The sequence below is a fragment of the Andrena cerasifolii genome, unplaced genomic scaffold (genome assembly GCF_050908995.1).
Source record: "Andrena cerasifolii isolate SP2316 unplaced genomic scaffold, iyAndCera1_principal scaffold0718, whole genome shotgun sequence".
NCBI classification, from domain to species: domain Eukaryota; kingdom Metazoa; phylum Arthropoda; class Insecta; order Hymenoptera; family Andrenidae; genus Andrena; species Andrena cerasifolii.
The window spans coordinates 13,636-33,662 of NW_027485610.1; the positions used below are offsets into that span (position 1 = coordinate 13,636).

Genomic DNA, 20,027 nt, shown 5'->3' on the forward strand with positions numbered 1-20,027 from the left:
GAGAAAAAAGTAGGTAAATAAATAGGGAACAAATAGGTAATGAAGTAGAGAAACAAAGGAGGTAAATAAATAGAGAAAAAAATTGTTAAATAAATAGAGAAAGAATAGGTAAATAAACTACAGAAAAAATAGGCGTATAAATAGAGAAAAATAAATAAATAAACTAGAGAAAAAATAGGCGTATAAATAGAGAAAAATAGCTAAATAAATCAAAGAAAAAAAGGTAAATACAAAAAATAGGTAAATAAATTAGAGGAAAAAATAGGTAAATAAACAGAGTAAAAATAGAAAAATAAATGAGAGAGAGAAATAGGTAAATTACAAGAGAAAAAATAGGTAAGTAAATAGAGAAAACAAAAGAGCTAAGTAAATAGAGAAAATGGGTAAATAAATAGAGAAAAAATAGGTAAATAAATTAGAGAAAATGTAGGTAAATAAATAGGGAATAAATAGGTAATGAAGTAGAAAAAACAAAGGAGGTAAATAAACAGAGAAAAAATAGGTAAATAAATAGAGAAAAAAGAGGTAAATAAATAGAAAAGAATATGTAAATAAATAGAGAAAACAATTGAAGTAAATAAATAGAGAAAAATAGGTAAATAAATAGAGAAAAAAATATGTAAATAAAGAGAAAAATGTAAATAAAGAGAGAAATATAGGTAATTATCTAGAGAAAACAAAGGAGGTAAATAAATAGAGAAAATAGGTAAATACATGAGAGAAAAAAATAGGTAAATAAATAGAGAAAAGAAAAGAGGTAAATAAATAGAGAAAAATAGGTAAATAAATAGAGAAAAAATATGTAAATAAATAGAAAAATGTAAATAAGGAGAGAAAAATAGGTAATTAACTAGAGAAAACAAAGTAGGTAAATAAATAGAGAAAATAGGTAAATTCATGAGAGAAAAAAATAGGTAAATAAATAGAGAAAAGAAAAGAGGGAAATAAATAGAGAAAAATGCGTAAATAAATAGAGAAAAAATAGGTAAATAAATTAGAGAAAAAAGTAGGTAAATAAATAGGGGACAAATAGGTAATGAAGTAGAGAAAACAAAGGAGGTAAATAAATAGAGAAAAATATAGGTAAATATATACAGAAAAATAGGTAAATAAATTAGAGGAAAAAATAGGTAAATAAACAGAGAAAAAATAGGTAAATAAATAGAGAAAAAAGAGGTAAATAAATAGAAAAAAATATGTAAATAAATAGAGAAAACAAATGAGGTAAATAAATAGAGAAAAATAGGTAAATAAATAGAGAAAAAAATATGTAAATAAATAGAAAAATGTAAATAAGGAGAGAAAAATAGGTAATTAACTAGAGAAAACAAAGTAGGTAAATAAATAGAGAAAATAGGTAAATACATGAGAGAAAAAAATAGGTAAATAAATTAGAGGAAAAAATAGGTAAATAAACAGAGAAAATATAGGTAAATAAATAGAGAAAAAAATTGTTAAATAAATACAGAAAGAATAGGTAAATAAACTAGAGAAAAAATAGGCTTATAAATACAGAAAAATAGCTAAATAAATCAAAGAAAAAAAGGTAAATAGAAAAAATAGGTAAATAAATTAGAGGGAAAAAAACGTAAATAACTAGAGAAAAAATAGGTAAATAAATGGAGAAAACAAAGGAGGTAAATAAATAGAGAAAAATATAGGTAAATATATAGAGAAAAAAGGTAAATAAATTAGAGGAAAAAATAGGTAAATAAACAGAGAAAAAATAGGTAAATAAATAGAGAAAAAATAGGTAAATAAATAGAAAAAAGAGGTAAATAAATAGAAAAAAATGTAAATAAAGAGAGAAAACAAAGGAGGTAAATAAATAGAGAAAATAGGTAAATACATGAGAGAAAAAAATAGGTAAATAAATAGAGAAAAGAAAAGAGGTAAATAAATAGAGAAAATGGGCAAATAAATAGAGAAAAAATAGGTAAATAAATTAGAAATGAAGTAGGTAAATAAATAGAAAAAAATAGGTAAGTAAATAGAGAAAACAAAAGAGGTATACAAATAGAGAAAAATAGGTAAATAAATAGAGAAAAAAATACTTAAATAACTAGAGAAAAAATAGGTAAGTAAATAGAGAAAAAGAGGTAAATAAAGAGAGAAAAATAGGTAATTAACTAGAGAAAACAAATGAGGTAAGTAAATAGAGAAAAATAGGTAAATAAATAGAGAAAAAATAGGTAAATAAACTAGAGAAAAAATAGGCGTATAAATAGAGAAAAATAGCTAAATAAATCAAAGAAAAAAGGTAAATAGAAAAAATAGGTAAATAAATTAGAGGAAAAAATAGGTAAATAAACAGAGTAAAAATAGGTAAATAAATGAGAGAGAAAAATAGGTCAATTACTAGAGAAAAAATAGGTAAGTAAATAGAGAAAACAAAAGAGGTAAACAAATAGAGAAAAATAGGTAAATAAATTAGAGGAAAAAATAGGTAAATAAACAGAGAAAAATAGGTAAATAAATAGAGAAAAAAGAGGTAAATAAATAGAAAAAAATATGTAAATAAATAGAGAAAACAAATGAGGTAAATAAATAGAGAAAAATAGGTAAATAAATAGAGAAAAAAATACTTAAGTAACTAGAGAAAAAATAGGTAAGTAAATAGAGAATAATATAGGCAAATAAATAGAGAAAAATAGGTAATGAAGTAGAGAAAACAAAGCAGGTAAATAAATAGAGAAAATAGGTAAATAAATTAGAGAAAAAATGTGTAAATAAATTAGAGAAAAAAATACGTAATTAACTAGAGAAAAATAGGTAAATAAATAGGGAATAAATAGGTAATGAAGTAGAAAAAACAAAGGAGGTAAATAAACAGAGAAAAAATAGGTAAATAAACATTGAAAAAATAGGTAAATAAATAGAGAAAAAAGAGGTAAATAAATAGAAAAAAATATGTAAATAAATAGAGAAAACAAATCAGGTAAATAAATAGAGAAAAATAGGTAAATAAATAGAGAAAAAATATGTAAATAAATAGAAAAATGTAAATAAGGAGAGAAAAATAGGTAATTAACTAGAGAAAACAAAGTAGGTAAATAAATAGAGAAAATAGGTAAATACATGAGAGAAAAAAATAGGTAAATAAATTAGAGGAAAAAATAGGTAAATAAACAGAGAAAAAATAGGTAAATAAATACAGAAAAAAATTGTTAAATAAATAGAGAAAGAATAGGTAAATAAACTAGAGAAAAAATAGGCGTATAAATACAGAAAAATAGCTAAATAAATCAAAGAAAAAAAGGTAAATAGAAAAAATAGGTAAATAAATTAGAGGAAAAAATACGTAAATAACTAGAGAAAAAATAGGTAAATAAATAGAGAAAACAAAAGAGGTATACAAATAGAGAAAAATAGGTAAATAAATAGAGAAAAAAATACTTAAATAACTAGAGAAAAAATAGGTAAGTAAATAGAGAAAAAAAAGGTAAATAAAGAGAGAAAAATAGGTAATTAACTAGAGAAAACAAATGAGGTAAGTAAATAGAGAACAACAGGTAAATAAATAGAGAAAAAATAGGTAAATAAACTAGAGAAAAAATAGGCGTATAAATAGAGAAAAATAGCTAAATAAATCAAAGAAAAAAGGTAAATAGAAAAAATAGGTAAATAAATTAGAGGAAAAAATAGGTAAATAAACAGAGTAAAAATAGGTAAATAAATGAGAGAGAAAAATAGGTAAATTACTAGAGAAAAAATAGGTAAGTAAATTAGAGAAAAATATAGGCAAATAAATAGAGAAAAATAGGTAATGAAGTAGAGAAAACAAATCAGGTAAATAAATAGAGAAAAATATAGGTAAATATATAGAGAAAAAAGGTAAATAAATTAGAGGAAAAAATAGGTAAATAAACAGAGAAAAAATAGGTAAATAAATAGAGAAAAAATAGGTAAATAAATAGAGAAAAATATAGGTAAATAAATAGAGAAGAATAGGTAAATAAATGAGAGGAAAAAATAGGTAAGTTAACAGAGAAAAAATAGGTAAATAAATATAGAAAAAAGTGGTAAATAAATAGAGAAAAAAAGAGGTAAATAAATAGAGAAAATGGGCAAATAAATAGAGAAAAAATAGGTAAATAAATTAGAAATAAAGTAGGTAAATAAATAGAAAAAAATAGGTAATGAAGTAGAGAAAACAAAGCAGGTAAATAAATAGAGAAAATAGGTAAATAAATTAGAGAAAAAATGTGTAAATAAATTAGAGAAAAAAATACGTAAATAACTAGAGAAAAATAGGTAAATAAATAGAGAAAACAAATGAGGTAAATAAATAGAGTAAAATATAGGTAAATAAATAGAGAAAAATAGGTAAATAAATTAGAGGAAAAAATAGGTAAATAAACAGAGAAAAATAGGTAAATAAATAGAGAAAAAAGAGGTAAATAAATAGAAAAAAATATGTAAATAAATAGAGAAAACAAATGAGGTAAATAAATAGAGAAAAATAGGTAAATAAATAGAGAAAAAAATACTTAAATAACTAGAGAAAAAATAGGTAAGTAAATAGAGAAAAAAGAGGTAAATAAAGAGAGAAAAAAAGGTAATTAACTAGAGAAAACAAATGAGGTAAGTAAATAGAGGAAAACAGGTAAATAAATAGAGAAAAAATAGGTAAATAAACTAGAGAAAAAATAGGCGTATAAATAGAGAAAAATAGCTAAATAAATCAAAGAAAAAAGGTAAATAGAAAAAATAGGTAAATAAATTAGAGGAAAAAATAGGTAAATAAACAGAGTAAAAAAAGGTAAATAAATTAGAGGAAAAAATAGGTAAATAAACAGAGAAAAAATAGGTAAATAAATAGAGAAAAAATAGGTAAATAAATAGAAAACAAGAGGTAAGTAAATAGAAAAAAATGTAAATAAAGAGAGAAAACAAAGGAGGTAAATAAATAGAGAAAATAGGTAAATACATGAGAGAAAAAAATAGGTAAATAAATAGAGAAAATAAAAGAGGTAAATAAATAGAGAAAATGGGTCAAATAAATAGAGAAAAATAGGTAAATAAATTAGAAATAAAGTAGGTAAATAAATAGAAAAAAATAGGTAAGTAAATAGAGAAAACAAAAGAGGTATACAAATAGAGAAAAATAGGTAAATAAATAGAGAAAAAAATACTTAAATAACTAGAGAAAAAATAGGTAAGTAAATAGAGAAAAAAAAAGATAAATAAAGAGAGAAAAATAGGTAATTAACTAGAGAAAACAAATGAGGTAAGTAAATAGAGAACAACAGGTAAATAAATAGAGAAAAAATTGGTAAATAAACTAGAGAAAAAATAGGCGTATAAATAGAGAAAAATAGCTAAATAAATCAAAGAAAAAAGGTAAATAGAAAAAATAGGTAAATAAATTAGAGGAAAAATAGGTAAATAAACAGAGTAAAAATAGGTAAATAAATGAGAGAGAAAAATAGGTAAATTACTAGAGAAAAAATAGGTAAGTAAATTAGAGAAAAATATAGGCAAATAAATAGAGAAAAATAGGTAATGAAGTAGAGAAAACAAAGCAGGTAAATAAATAGAGAAAATAGGTAAATAAATAGAAAAAAATGTAAATAAAGAGAGAAAACAAAGGAGGTAAATAAATAGAGAAAATAGGTAAATACATGAGAGAAAAAAATAGGTAAATAAATAGAGAAAAAAAAGAGGTAAATAAATAGAGAAAATGGGCAAATAAATAGAGAAAAAATAGGTAAATAAATTAGAAATAAAGTAGGTAAATAAATAGAAAAAAATAGGTAATGAAGTAGAGAAAACAAAGCAGGTAAATAAATAGAGAAAGTAGGTAAATAAATTAGAGAAAAAATGTGTAAATAAATTAGAGAAAAAAATACGTAAATAACTAGAGAAAAATAGGTAAATAAATAGAGAAAACAAAAGACGTAAATAAATAGAGTAAAATATAGGTAAATAAATAGAGAAAAATAGGTAAATAAATTAGAGGAAAAAATAGGTAAATAAACAGAGAAAAATAGGTAAATAAATAGAGAAAAAAGAGGTAAATAAATAGAAAAAAATATGTAAATAAATAGAGAAAACAAATGAGGTAAATAAATAGAGAAAAATAGGTAAATAAATAGAGAAAAAAATACTTAAATAACTAGAGAAAAAATAGGTAAGTAAATAGAGAAAAAAGAGGTAAATAAAGAGAGAAAAAAAGGTAATTAACTAGAGAAAACAAATGAGGTAAGTAAATAGAGGAAAACAGGTAAATGAATAGAGAAAAAATAGGTAAATAAACTAGAGAAAATGGGCAAATAAATAGAGAAAAATAGGTAAATAAATTAGAAATAAAGTAGGTAAATAAATAGAAAAAAATAGGTAAGTAAATAGAGAAAACAAAAGAGGTATACAAATAGAGAAAAATAGGTAAATAAATAGAGAAAAAAATACTTAAATAACTAGAGAAAAAATAGGTAAGTAAATAGAGAAAAAAAAGGTAAATAAAGAGAGAAAAATAGGTAATTAACTAGAGAAAACAAATGAGGTAAGTAAATAGAGAACAACAGGTAAATAAATAGAGAAAAAATAGGTAAATAAACTAGAGAAAAAATAGGCGTATAAATAGAGAAAAATAGCTAAATAAATCAAAGAAAAAAGGTAAATAGAAAAAATAGGTAAATATATTAGAGGAAAAAATAGGTAAATAAACAGAGTAAAAATAGGTAAATAAATGAGAGAGAAAAATAGGTAAATTACTAGAGAAAAAATAGGTAAGTAAATTAGAGAAAAATATAGGCAAATAAATAGAGAAAAATAGGTAATGAAGTAGAGAAAGCAAAGGAGGTAAATAAATAGAGAAAAATATAGGTAAATATATAGAGAAAAAAGGTAAATAAATTAGAGGAAAAAATAGGTAAATAAACAGAGAAAAAGTAGGTAAATAAATAGAGAAAAAATAGGTAAATAAATAGAAAAAAAGAGGTAAATAAATAGAAAAAAATGTAAATAAAGAGAGAAAACAAAGGAGGTAAATAAATAGAGAAAATAGGTAAATACATGAGAGAAAAAAATAGGTAAATAAATAGAGAAAAAAAAGAGGTAAATAAATAGAGAAAATGGGCAAATAAATAGAGAAAAAATAGGTAAATAAATTAGAAATAAAGTAGGTAAATAAATAGAAAAAAATAGGTAATGAAGTAGAGAAAACAAAGCAGGTAAATAAATAGAGAAAATAGGTAAATAAATTAGAGGAAAAATGTGTAAATAAATTAGAGAAAAAAATACGTAAATAACTAGTGAAAAATAGGTAAATAAATAGAGAAAACAAAAGAGGTAAATAAATAGAGTAAAATATAGGTAAATAAATAGAGAAAAATAGGTAAATAAATTAGAGGAAAAAATAGGTAAATAAACAGAGAAAAATAGGTAAATAAATAGAGAAAAAAGAGGTAAATAAATAGAAAAAAATATGTAAATAAATAGAGAAAACAAATGAGGTAAATAAATAGAGAAAAATAGGTAAATAAATAGAGAAAAAAATACTTAAATAACTAGAGAAAAAATAGGTAAGTAAATAGAGAAGAAAGAGGTAAATAAAGAGAGAAAAAATGGTAATTAACTAGAGAAAACAAATGAGGTAAGTAAATAGAGAAAAACAGGTAAATAAATAGAGAAAAAATAGGTAAATAAATACAGAAAAATAGGCAAATAAATAGAGAAAAAAATATGTAAATAAATAGAAAAATGTAAATAAGGAGAGAAAAATAGGTAATTAACTAGAGAAAACAAAGGAGGTAAATAAATAGAGAAAATAGGTAAATACATGAGAGAAAAAAATAGGTAAATAAATAGAGAAAAGAAAAGAGGTAAATAAATAGAGAAAAATAGGTAAATAAATAGAGAAAAAAATATGTAAATAAATGGAAAAATGTAAATAAGGAGAGAAAAATAGGTAATTAACTAGAGAAAACAAAGTAGGTAAATAAATAGAGAAAATAGGTAAATTCATGAGAGAAAAAAATAGGTAAATAAATAGAGAAAAGAAAAGAGGGAAATAAATAGAGAAAAATGGGTAAATAAATAGAGAAAAAATAGGTAAATAAATTAGAGAAAAAAGTAGGTAAATAAATAGGGGACAAATAGGTAATGAAGTAGAAAAAACAAAGGAGGTAAATAAACAGAGAAAAAATAGGTAAATAAATAGAGAAAAAAGAGGTAAATAAATAGAAAAGAATATGTAAATAAATAGAGAAAACAATTGAAGTAAATAAATAGAGAAAAATAGGTAAATAAATAGAGAAAAAATATGTAAATAAAGAGAAAAATGTAAATAAAGAGAGAAAAATAGGTAATTATCTAGAGAAAACAAAGGAGGTAAATAAATAGAGAAAATAGGTAAATACATGAGAGAAAAAAATAGGTAAATAAATAGAGAAAAGAAAAGAGGTAAATAAATAGAGAAAAATAGGTAAATAAATTAGAGAAAATGTAGGTAAATAAATAGGGAATAAATAGGTAATGAAGTAGAAAAAACAAAGGAGGTAAATAAACAGAGAAAAAATAGGTAAATAAATAGAGAAAAAAGAGGTAAATAAATAGAAAAGAATATGTAAATAAATAGAGAAAACAATTGAAGTAAATAAATAGAGAAAAATAGGTAAATAAATAGAGAAAAAAATATGTAAATAAAGAGAAAAATGTAAATAAAGAGAGAAAAATAGGTAATTATCTAGAAGAAAACAAAGGAGGTAAATAAATAGAGAAAATAGGTAAATATATGAGAGAAAAAAATAGGTAAATAAATAGAGAAAAGAAAAGAGGTAAATAAATAGAGAAAAATAGGTAAATAAATAGAGAAAAAAATATGTAAATAAATGGAAAAATGTAAATAAGGAGAGAAAAATAGGTAATTAACTAGAGAAAACAAAGTAGGTAAATAAATAGAGAAAATAGGTAAATTCATGAGAGAAAAAAATAGGTAAATAAATAGAGAAAAGAAAAGAGGGAAATAAATAGAGAAAAATGGGTAAATAAATAGAGAAAAAATAGGTAAATAAATTAGAGAAAAAAGTAGGTAAATAAATAGGGGACAAATAGGTAATGAAGTAGAGAAAACAAAGGAGGTAAATAAATAGAGAAAAATATAGGTAAATATATACAGAAAAATAGGTAAATAAATTAGAGGAAAAAATAGGTAAATAAACAGAGAAAAAATAGGTAAATAAATAGAGAAAAAAGAGGTAAATTAATAGAAAAAAATATGTAAATAAATAGAGAAAACAAATGAGGCAAATAAATAGAGAAAAATAGGTAAATAAATAGAGAAAAAAATATGTAAATAAATAGAAAAATGTAAATAAGGAGAGAAAAATAGGTAATTAACTAGAGAAAACAAAGTAGGTAAATAAATAGAGAAAATAGGTAAATACATGAGAGAAAAAAATAGGTAAATAAATTAGAGGAAAAAATAGGTAAATAAACAGAGAAAAAATAGGTAAATAAATAGAGAAAAAAATTGTTAAATAAATAGAGAAAGAATAGGTAAATAAACTAGAGAAAAAATAGGCTTATAAATACAGAAAAATAGCTAAATAAATCAAAGAAAAAAAGGTAAATAGAAAAAATAGGTAAATAAATTAGAGGAAAAAAAAACGTAAATAACTAGAGAAAAAATAGGTAAATAAATAGAGAAAACAAAGGAGGTAAATAAATAGAGAAAAATATAGGTAAATATATAGAGAAAAAAGGTAAATAAATTAGAGGAAAAAATAGGTAAATAAACAGAGAAAAAATAGGTAAATAAATAGAGAAAAAATAGGTAAATAAATAGAAAAAAGAGGTAAATAAATAGAAAAAAATGTAAATAAAGAGAGAAAACAAAGGAGGTAAATAAATAGAGAAAATAGGTAAATACATGAGAGAAAAAAATAGGTAAATAAATAGAGAAAAGAAAAGTGGTAAATAAATAGAGAAAATGGGCAAATAAATAGAGAAAAAATAGGTAAATAAATTAGAAATAATGTAGGTAAATAAATAGAAAAAAATAGGTAAGTAAATAGAGAAAACAAAAGAGGTATACAAATAGAGAAAAATAGGTAAATAAATAGAGAAAAAAATACTTAAATAACTAGAGAAAAAATAGGTAAGTAAATAGAGAAAAAGAGGTAAATAAAGAGAGAAAAATAGGTAATTAACTAGAGAAAACAAATGAGGTAAGTAAATAGAGAAAAATAGGTAAATAAACAGAGAAAAAATAGGTAAATAAATAGAGAAAAAATAGGTAAATAAATAGAAAAAAAGAGGTAAATAAATAGAAAAAAATGTAAATAAAGAGAGAAAACAAAGGAGGTAAATAAATAGAGAAAATAGGTAAATACATGAGAGAAAAAAATAGGTAAATAAATAGAGAAAAAAAGAGGTAAATAAATAGAGAAAATGGGCAAATAAATAGAGAAAAAATAGGTAAATAAATTAGAAATAAAGTAGGTAAATAAATAGAAAAAAATAGGTAATGAAGTAGAGAAAACAAAGCAGGTAAATAAATAGAGAAAGTAGGTAAATAAATTAGAGAAAAAATGTGTAAATAAATTAGAGAAAAAAATACGTAAATAACTAGAGAAAAATAGGTAAATAAATAGAGAAAACAAAAGACGTAAATAAATAGAGTAAAATATAGGTAAATAAATAGAGAAAAATAGGTAAATAAATTAGAGGAAAAAATAGGTAAATAAACAGAGAAAAATAGGTAAATAAATAGAGAAAAAAGAGGTAAATAAATAGAAAAAAATATGTAAATAAATAGAGAAAACAAATGAGGTAAATAAATAGAGAAAAATAGGTAAATAAATAGAGAAAAAAATACTTAAATAACTAGAGAAAAAATAGGTAAGTAAATAGAGAAAAAAGAGGTAAATAAAGAGAGAAAAAAAGGTAATTAACTAGAGAAAACAAATGAGGTAAGTAAATAGAGGAAAACAGGTAAATGAATAGAGAAAAAATAGGTAAATAAACTAGAGAAAAAATAGGCGTATAAATAGAGAAAAATAGCTAAATAAATCAAAGAAAAAAGGTAAATAGAAAAAATAGGTAAATAAATTAGAGGAAAAAATAGGTAAATAAACAGAGTAAAAAAGGTAAATAAATTAGAGGAAAAAATAGGTAAATAAACAGAGAAAAAATAGGTAAATAAATAGAGAAAAAATAGGTAAATAAATAGAAAAAAAGAGGTAAGTAAATAGAAAAAAATGTAAATAAAGAGAGAAAACAAAGGAGGTAAATAAATAGAGAAAATAGGTAAATACATGAGAGAAAAAAATAGGTAAATAAATAGAGAAAATAAAAGAGGTAAATAAATAGAGAAAATGGGCAAATAAATAGAGAAAAATAGGTAAATAAATTAGAAATAAAGTAGGTAAATAAATAGAAAAAAATAGGTAAGTAAATAGAGAAAACAAAAGAGGTATACAAATAGAGAAAAATAGGTAAATAAATAGAGAAAAAAATACTTAAATAACTAGAGAAAAAATAGGTAAGTAAATAGAGAAAAAAAAGGTAAATAAAGAGAGAAAAATAGGTAATTAACTAGAGAAAACAAATGAGGTAAGTAAATAGAGAACAACAGGTAAATAAATAGAGAAAAAATAGGTAAATAAACTAGAGAAAAAATAGGCGTATAAATAGAGAAAAATAGCTAAATAAATCAAAGAAAAAAGGTAAATAGAAAAAATAGGTAAATATATTAGAGGAAAAAATAGGTAAATAAACAGAGTAAAAATAGGTAAATAAATGAGAGAGAAAAATAGGTAAATTACTAGAGAAAAAATAGGTAAGTAAATTAGAGAAAAATATAGGCAAATAAATAGAGAAAAATAGGTAATGAAGTAGAGAAAGCAAAGGAGGTAAATAAATAGAGAAAAATATAGGTAAATATATAGAGAAAAAAGGTAAATAAATTAGAGGAAAAAATAGGTAAATAAACAGAGAAAAAGTAGGTAAATAAATAGAGAAAAAATAGGTAAATAAATAGAAAAAAAGAGGTAAATAAATAGAAAAAAATGTAAATAAAGAGAGAAAACAAAGGAGGTAAATAAATAGAGAAAATAGGTAAATACATGAGAGAAAAAAATAGGTAAATAAATAGAGAAAAAAAAGAGGTAAATAAATAGAGAAAATGGGCAAATAAATAGAGAAAAAATAGGTAAATAAATTAGAAATAAAGTAGGTAAATAAATAGAAAAAAATAGGTAATGAAGTAGAGAAAACAAAGCAGGTAAATAAATAGAGAAAATAGGTAAATAAATTAGAGGAAAAATGTGTAAATAAATTAGAGAAAAAAATACGTAAATAACTAGTGAAAAATAGGTAAATAAATAGAGAAAACAAAAGAGGTAAATAAATAGAGTAAAATATAGGTAAATAAATAGAGAAAAATAGGTAAATAAATTAGAGGAAAAAATAGGTAAATAAACAGAGAAAAATAGGTAAATAAATAGAGAAAAAAGAGGTAAATAAATAGAAAAAAATATGTAAATAAATAGAGAAAACAAATGAGGTAAATAAATAGAGAAAAATAGGTAAATAAATAGAGAAAAAAATACTTAAATAACTAGAGAAAAAATAGGTAAGTAAATAGAGAAAAAAGAGGTAAATAAAGAGAGAAAAAATGGTAATTAACTAGAGAAAACAAATGAGGTAAGTAAATAGAGAAAAACAGGTAAATAAATAGAGAAAAAATAGGTAAATAAATACAGAAAAATAGGCAAATAAATAGAGAAAAAAATATGTAAATAAATAGAAAAATGTAAATAAGGAGAGAAAAATAGGTAATTAACTAGAGAAAACAAAGGAGGTAAATAAATAGAGAAAATAGGTAAATACATGAGAGAAAAAAATAGGTAAATAAATAGAGAAAAGAAAAGAGGTAAATAAATAGAGAAGCATGGGTAAATAAATAGAGAAAAAATAGGTAAATAAATTAGAGAAAAAAGTAGGTAAATAAATAGGGAACAAATAGGTAATGAAGTAGAAAAAACAAAGGAGGTAAATAAACAGAGAAAAAATAGGTAAATAAATAGAGAAAAAAGAGGTAAATAAATAGAAAAGAATATGTAAATAAATAGAGAAAACAATTGAAGTAAATAAATAGAGAAAAATAGGTAAATAAATAGAGAAAAAATATGTAAATAAAGAGAAAAATGTAAATAAAGAGAGAAAAATAGGTAATTATCTAGAGAAAACAAAGGAGGTAAATAAATAGAGAAAATAGGTAAATACATGAGAGAAAAAAATAGGTAAATAAATAGAGAAAAGAAAAGAGGTAAATAAATAGAGAAAAATAGGTAAATAAATTAGAGAAAATGTAGGTAAATAAATAGGGAATAAATAGGTAATGAAGTAGAAAAAACAAAGGAGGTAAATAAACAGAGAAAAAATAGGTAAATAAATAGAGAAAAAAGAGGTAAATAAATAGAAAAGAATATGTAAATAAATAGAGAAAACAATTGAAGTAAATAAATAGAGAAAAATAGGTAAATAAATAGAGAAAAAAATATGTAAATAAAGAGAAAAATGTAAATAAAGAGAGAAAAATAGGTAATTATCTAGAGAAAACAAAGGAGGTAAATAAATAGAGAAAATAGGTAAATATATGAGAGAAAAAAATAGGTAAATAAATAGAGAAAAGAAAAGAGGTAAATAAATAGAGAAAAATAGGTAAATAAATAGAGAAAAAAATATGTAAATAAATGGAAAAATGTAAATAAGGAGAGAAAAATAGGTAATTAACTAGAGAAAACAAAGTAGGTAAATAAATAGAGAAAATAGGTAAATTCATGAGAGAAAAAAATAGGTAAATAAATAGAGAAAAGAAAAGAGGGAAATAAATAGAGAAAAATGGGTAAATAAATAGAGAAAAAATAGGTAAATAAATTAGAGAAAAAAGTAGGTAAATAAATAGGGGACAAATAGGTAATGAAGTAGAGAAAACAAAGGAGGTAAATAAATAGAGAAAAAAATAGGTAAATAAATTAGAGGAAAAAATAGGTAAATAAACAGAGAAAAAATAGGTAAATAAATAGAGAAAAAAATTGTTAAATAAATAGAGAAAGAATAGGTAAATAAACTAGAGAAAAAATAGGCTTATAAATACAGAAAAATAGCTAAATAAATCAAAGAAAAAAAGGTAAATAGAAAAAATAGGTAAATAAATTAGAGGAAAAAAAAACGTAAATAACTAGAGAAAAAATAGGTAAATAAATAGAGAAAACAAAGGAGGTAAATAAATAGAGAAAAATATAGGTAAATATATAGAGAAAAAAGGTAAATAAATTAGAGGAAAAAATAGGTAAATAAACAGAGAAAAAATAGGTAAATAAATAGAGAAAAAATAGGTAAATAAATAGAAAAAAGAGGTAAATAAATAGAAAAAAATGTAAATAAAGAGAGAAAACAAAGGAGGTAAATAAATAGAGAAAATAGGTAAATACATGAGAGAAAAAAATAGGTAAATAAATAGAGAAAAGAAAAGAGGTAAATAAATAGAGAAAATGGGCAAATAAATAGAGAAAAAATAGGTAAATAAATTAGAAATAATGTAGGTAAATAAATAGAAAAAAATAGGTAAGTAAATAGAGAAAACAAAAGAGGTATACAAATAGAGAAAAATAGGTAAATAAATAGAGAAAAAAATACTTAAATAACTAGAGAAAAAATAGGTAAGTAAATAGAGAAAAAGAGGTAAATAAAGAGAGAAAAATAGGTAATTAACTAGAGAAAACAAATGAGGTAAGTAAATAGAGAAAAATAGGTAAATAAATAGAGAAAAAATAGGTAAATAAACTAGAGAAAAAATAGGCGTATAAATACAGAAAAATAGCTAAATAAATCAAAGAAAAAAAGGTAAATAGAAAAAATAGGTAAATAAATTAGAGGAAAAAATACGTAAATAACTAGAGAAAAAATAGGTAAATAAATAGAGAAAACAAAGGAGGTAAATAAATAGAGAAAAATATAGGTAAATATATAGAGAAAAAAGGTAAATAAATTAGAGGAAAAAATAGGTAAATAAACAGAGAAAAAATAGGTAAATAAATAGAGAAAAAATAGGTAAATAAATAGAAAAAAAGAGGTAAGTAAATAGAAAAAAATGTAAATAAAGAGAGAAAACAAAGGAGGTAAATAAATAGAGAAAATAGGTAAATACATGAGAGAAAAAAATAGGTAAATAAATAGAGAAAATAAAAGAGGTAAATAAATAGAGAAAATGGGCAAATAAATAGAGAAAAATAGGTAAATAAATTAGAAATAAAGTAGGTAAATAAATAGAAAAAAATAGGTAAGTAAATAGAGAAAACAAAAGAGGTATACAAATAGAGAAAAATAGGTAAATAAATAGAGAAAAAAATACTTAAATAACTAGAGAAAAAATAGGTAAGTAAATAGAGAAAAAGAGGTAAATAAAGAGAGAAAAATAGGTAATTAACTAGAGAAAACAAATGAGGTAAGTAAATAGAGAAAAATAGCTAAATAAATCAAAGAAAAAAGGTAAATAGAAAAAATAGGTAAATATATTAGAGGAAAAAATAGGTAAATAAACAGAGTAAAAATAGGTAAATAAATGAGAGAGAAAAATAGGTAAATTACTAGAGAAAAAATAGGTAAGTAAATTAGAGAAAAATATAGTCAAATAAATAGAGAAAAATAGGTAATGAAGTAGAGAAAGCAAAGGAGGTAAATAAATAGAGAAAAATATAGGTAAATATATAGAGAAAAAAGGTAAATAAATTAGAGGAAAAAATAGGTAAATAAACAGAGAAAAAATAGGTAAATAAATAGAGAAAAAATAGGTAAATAAATAGAAAAAAAGAGGTAAATAAATAGAAAAAAATGTAAATAAAGAGAGAAAACAAAGGAGGTAAATAAATAGAGAAAATAGGTAAATACATGAGAGAAAAAAATAGGTAAATAAATAGAGAAAAAAAAGAGGTAAATAAATAGAGAAAATGGGCAAATAAATAGAGAAAAAATAGGTAAATAAATTAGAAATAAAGTAGGTAAATAAATAGAAAAAAATAGGTAATGAAGTAGAGAAAACAAAGCAGGTAAATAAATAGAGAAAATAGGTAAATAAATTAGAGGAAAAATGTGTAAATAAATTAGAGAAAAAAATACGTAAATAACTAGTGAAAAATAGGTAAATAAATAGAGAAAACAAAAGAGGTAAATAAATAGAGTAAAATATAGGTAAATAAATAGAGAAAAATAGGTAAATAAATTAGAGGAAAAAATAGGTAAATAAACAGAGAAAAATAGGTAAATAAATAGAGAAAAAAGAGGTAAATAAATAGAAAAAGATATGTAAATAAATAGAGAAAACAAATGAGGTAAATAAATAGAGAAAAATAGGTAAATAAATAGAGAAAAAAATACTTAAATAACTAGAGAAAAAATAGGTAAGTAAATAGAGAAAAAAGAGGTAAATAAAGAGAGAAAAAATGGTAATTAACTAGAGAAAACAAATGAGGTAAGTAAATAGAGAAAAACAGGTAAATAAATAGAGAAAAAAATAGGTAAATAAATACAGAAAAATAGGCAAATAAATAGAGAAAAAAATATGTAAATAAATAGAAAAATGTAAATAAGGAGAGAAAAATAGGTAATTAACTAGAGAAAACAAAGGAGGTAAATAAATAGAGAAAATAGGTAAATACATGAGAGAAAAAAATAGGTAAATAAATAGAGAAAAGAAAAGAGGTAAATAAATAGAGAAGCATGGGTAAATAAATAGAGAAAAAATAGGTAAATAAATTAGAGAAAAAAGTAGGTAAATAAATAGGGAACAAATAGGTAATGAAGTAGAAAAAACAAAGGAGGTAAATAAACAGAGAAAAAATAGGTAAATAAATAGAGAAAAAAGAGGTAAATAAATAGAAAAGAATATGTAAATAAATAGAGAAAACAATTGAAGTAAATAAATAGAGAAAAATAGGTAAATAAATAGAGAAAAAATATGTAAATAAAGAGAAAAATGTAAATAAAGAGAGAAAAATAGGTAATTATCTAGAGAAAACAAAGGAGGTAAATAAATAGAGAAAATAGGTAAATACATGAGAGAAAAAAATAGGTAAATAAATAGAGAAAAGAAAAGAGGTAAATAAATAGAGAAAAATAGGTAAATAAATTAGAGAAAATGTAGGTAAATAAATAGGGAATAAATAGGTAATGAAGTAGAAAAAACAAAGGAGGTAAATAAACAGAGAAAAAATAGGTAAATAAATAGAGAAAAAAGAGGTAAATAAATAGAAAAGAATATGTAAATAAATAGAGAAAACAATTGAAGTAAATAAATAGAGAAAAATAGGTAAATAAATAGAGAAAAAAATATGTAAATAAAGAGAAAAATGTAAATAAAGAGAGAAAAATAGGTAATTATCTAGAGAAAACAAAGGAGGTAAATAAATAGAGAAAATAGGTAAATACATGAGAGAAAAAAATAGGTAAATAAATAGAGAAAAGAAAAGAAGTAAATAAATAGAGAAAAATAGGTAAATAAATAGAGAAAAAAATATGTAAATAAATGGAAAAATGTAAATAAGGAGAGAAAAATAGGTAATTAACTAGAGAAAACAAAGTAGGTAAATAAATAGAGAAAATAGGTAAATTCATGAGAGAAAAAAATAGGTAAATAAATAGAGAAAAGAAAAGAGGGAAATAATTAGAGAAAAATGGGTAAATAAATAGAGAAAAAATAGGTAAATAAATTAGAGAAAAAAGTAGGTAAATAAATAGGGGACAAATAGGTAATGAAGTAGAGAAAACAAAGGAGGTAAATAAATAGAGAAAAATATAGGTAAATATATACAGAAAAATAGGTAAATAAATTAGAGGAAAAAATAGGTAAATAAACAGAGAAAAAATAGGTAAATAAATAGAGAAAAAAGAGGTAAATTAATAGAAAAAAATATGTAAATAAATAGAGAAAACAAATGAGGCAAATAAATAGAGAAAAATAGGTAAATAAATAGAGAAAAAAATATGTAAATAAATAGAAAAATGTAAATAAGGAGAGAAAAATAGGTAATTAACTAGAGAAAACAAAGTAGGTAAATAAATAGAGAAAATAGGTAAATACATGAGAGAAAAAAATAGGTAAATAAATTAGAGGAAAAAATAGGTAAATAAACAGAGAAAAAATAGGTAAATAAATAGAGAAAAAAATTGTTAAATAAATAGAGAAAGAATAGGTAAATAAACTAGAGAAAAAATAGGCTTATAAATACAGAAAAATAGCTAAATAAATCAAAGAAAAAAAGGTAAATAGAAAAAATAGGTAAATAAATTAGAGGAAAAAAAAACGTAAATAACTAGAGAAAAAATAGGTAAATAAATAGAGAAAACAAAGGAGGTAAATAAATAGAGAAAAATATAGGTAAATATATAGAGAAAAAAGGTAAATAAATTAGAGGAAAAAATAGGTAAATAAACAGAGAAAAAATAGGTAAATAAATAGAGAAAAAATAGGTAAATAAATAGAAAAAAGAGGTAAATAAATAGAAAAAAATGTAAATAAAGAGAGAAAACAAAGGAGGTAAATAAATAGAGAAAATAGGTAAATACATGAGAGAAAAAAATAGGTAAATAAATAGAGAAAAGAAAAGAGGTAAATAAATAGAGAAAATGGGCAAATAAATAGAGAAAAAATAGGTAAATAAATTAGAAATAAAGTAGGTAAATAAATAGAAAAAAATAGGTAAGTAAATAGAGAAAACAAAAGAGGTATACAAATTAGAGAAAAATAGGTAAATAAATAGAGAAAAAAATACTTAAATAACTAGAGAAAAAATAGGTAAGTAAATAGAGAAAAAGAGGTAAATAAAGAGAGAAAAATAGGTAATTAACTAGAGAAAACAAATGAGGTAAGTAAATAGAGAAAAATAGGTAAATAAATAGAGAAAAAATAGGTAAATAAACTAGAGAAAAAATAGGCGTATAAATAGAGAAAAATAGATAAATAAATCAAAGAAAAAAAGGTAAATAGAAAAAATAGGTAAATAAACAGAGTAAAAATAGGTAAATAAATGAGAGAAAAAATAGGTCAATTACTAGAGAAAAAATAGGTAAGTAAATAGAGAAAACAAAAGAGGTAAACAAATAGAGAAAAATAGGTAAATAAATAGAGAAAAAATAGGTAAATAAATTAGAGAAAAATATAGGCAAATAAATAGAGAAAAATAGGTAATGAAGTAGAGAAAACAAAGCAGGTAAATAAATAGAGAAAATAGGTAAATAAATTAGAGAAAAAATGTGTAAATAAATTAGAGAAAAAAATACGTAAATAACTAGAGAAAAATAGGTAAATAAATAGAGAAAACAAAAGAGGTAAATAAATAGAGTAAAATATAGGTAAATAAATAGAGAAAAATAGGTAAATAAATTAGAGGAAAAAATAGGTAAATAAACAGAGAAAAATAGATAAATAAATAGAGAAAAAATATGTAAATAAAGAGAAAAATGTAAATAAATAGAGAAAACAAATGAGGTAAATAAATAGAGAAAAATAGGTAAATAAATAGAGAAAAAAATACTTAAATAACTAGAGAAAAAATAGGTAAGTAAATAGAGAAAAAAGAGGTAAATAAAGAGAGAAAAATAGGTAATTAACTAGAGAAAACAAATGAGGTAAGTAAATAGAGAAAAACAGGTAAATAAATAGAGAAAAAATAGGTAAATAAACTAGAGAAAAAATAGGCGTATAAATAGAGAAAAATAGCTAAATAAATCAAAGAAAAAAGGTAAATAGAAAAAATACGTATATAAATTAGAGGAAAAAATAAGTAAATAAACAGAGTAAAAATAGGTAAATAAATGAGAGAGAAAAATAAGTAAATTACTAGAGAAAAAATAGGTAAGTAAATTAGAGAATAATATAGGCAAATAAATAGAGAAAAATAGGTAATGAAGTAGAGAAAGCAAAGGAGGTAAATAAATAGAGAAAAATATAGGTAAATATATAGAGAAAAAAGGTAAATAAATTAGAGGAAAAAATAGGTAAATAAACAGAGAAAAAATAG

General features: G+C 21.3%; 2 long non-coding RNA genes across 2 annotated transcripts; both read left to right on the forward strand.

The window, feature by feature from the left end:
* Positions 1 to 1,631: 1,631 nt before the first annotated feature.
* Positions 1,632 to 8,614, forward strand: LOC143378162 (uncharacterized). Its single transcript, XR_013087727.1, has 2 exons — positions 1,632 to 4,739; positions 5,385 to 8,614. It is a non-coding gene; the product is annotated as an uncharacterized LOC143378162 (long non-coding RNA).
* A 1,346-nt stretch (positions 8,615 to 9,960) lies between these two features.
* Positions 9,961 to 19,947, forward strand: LOC143378161 (uncharacterized). The gene is made up of 3 exons (XR_013087726.1): positions 9,961 to 15,387; positions 17,129 to 18,706; positions 19,192 to 19,947. It is a non-coding gene; the product is annotated as an uncharacterized LOC143378161 (long non-coding RNA).
* Positions 19,948 to 20,027: the final 80 nt, after the last annotated feature.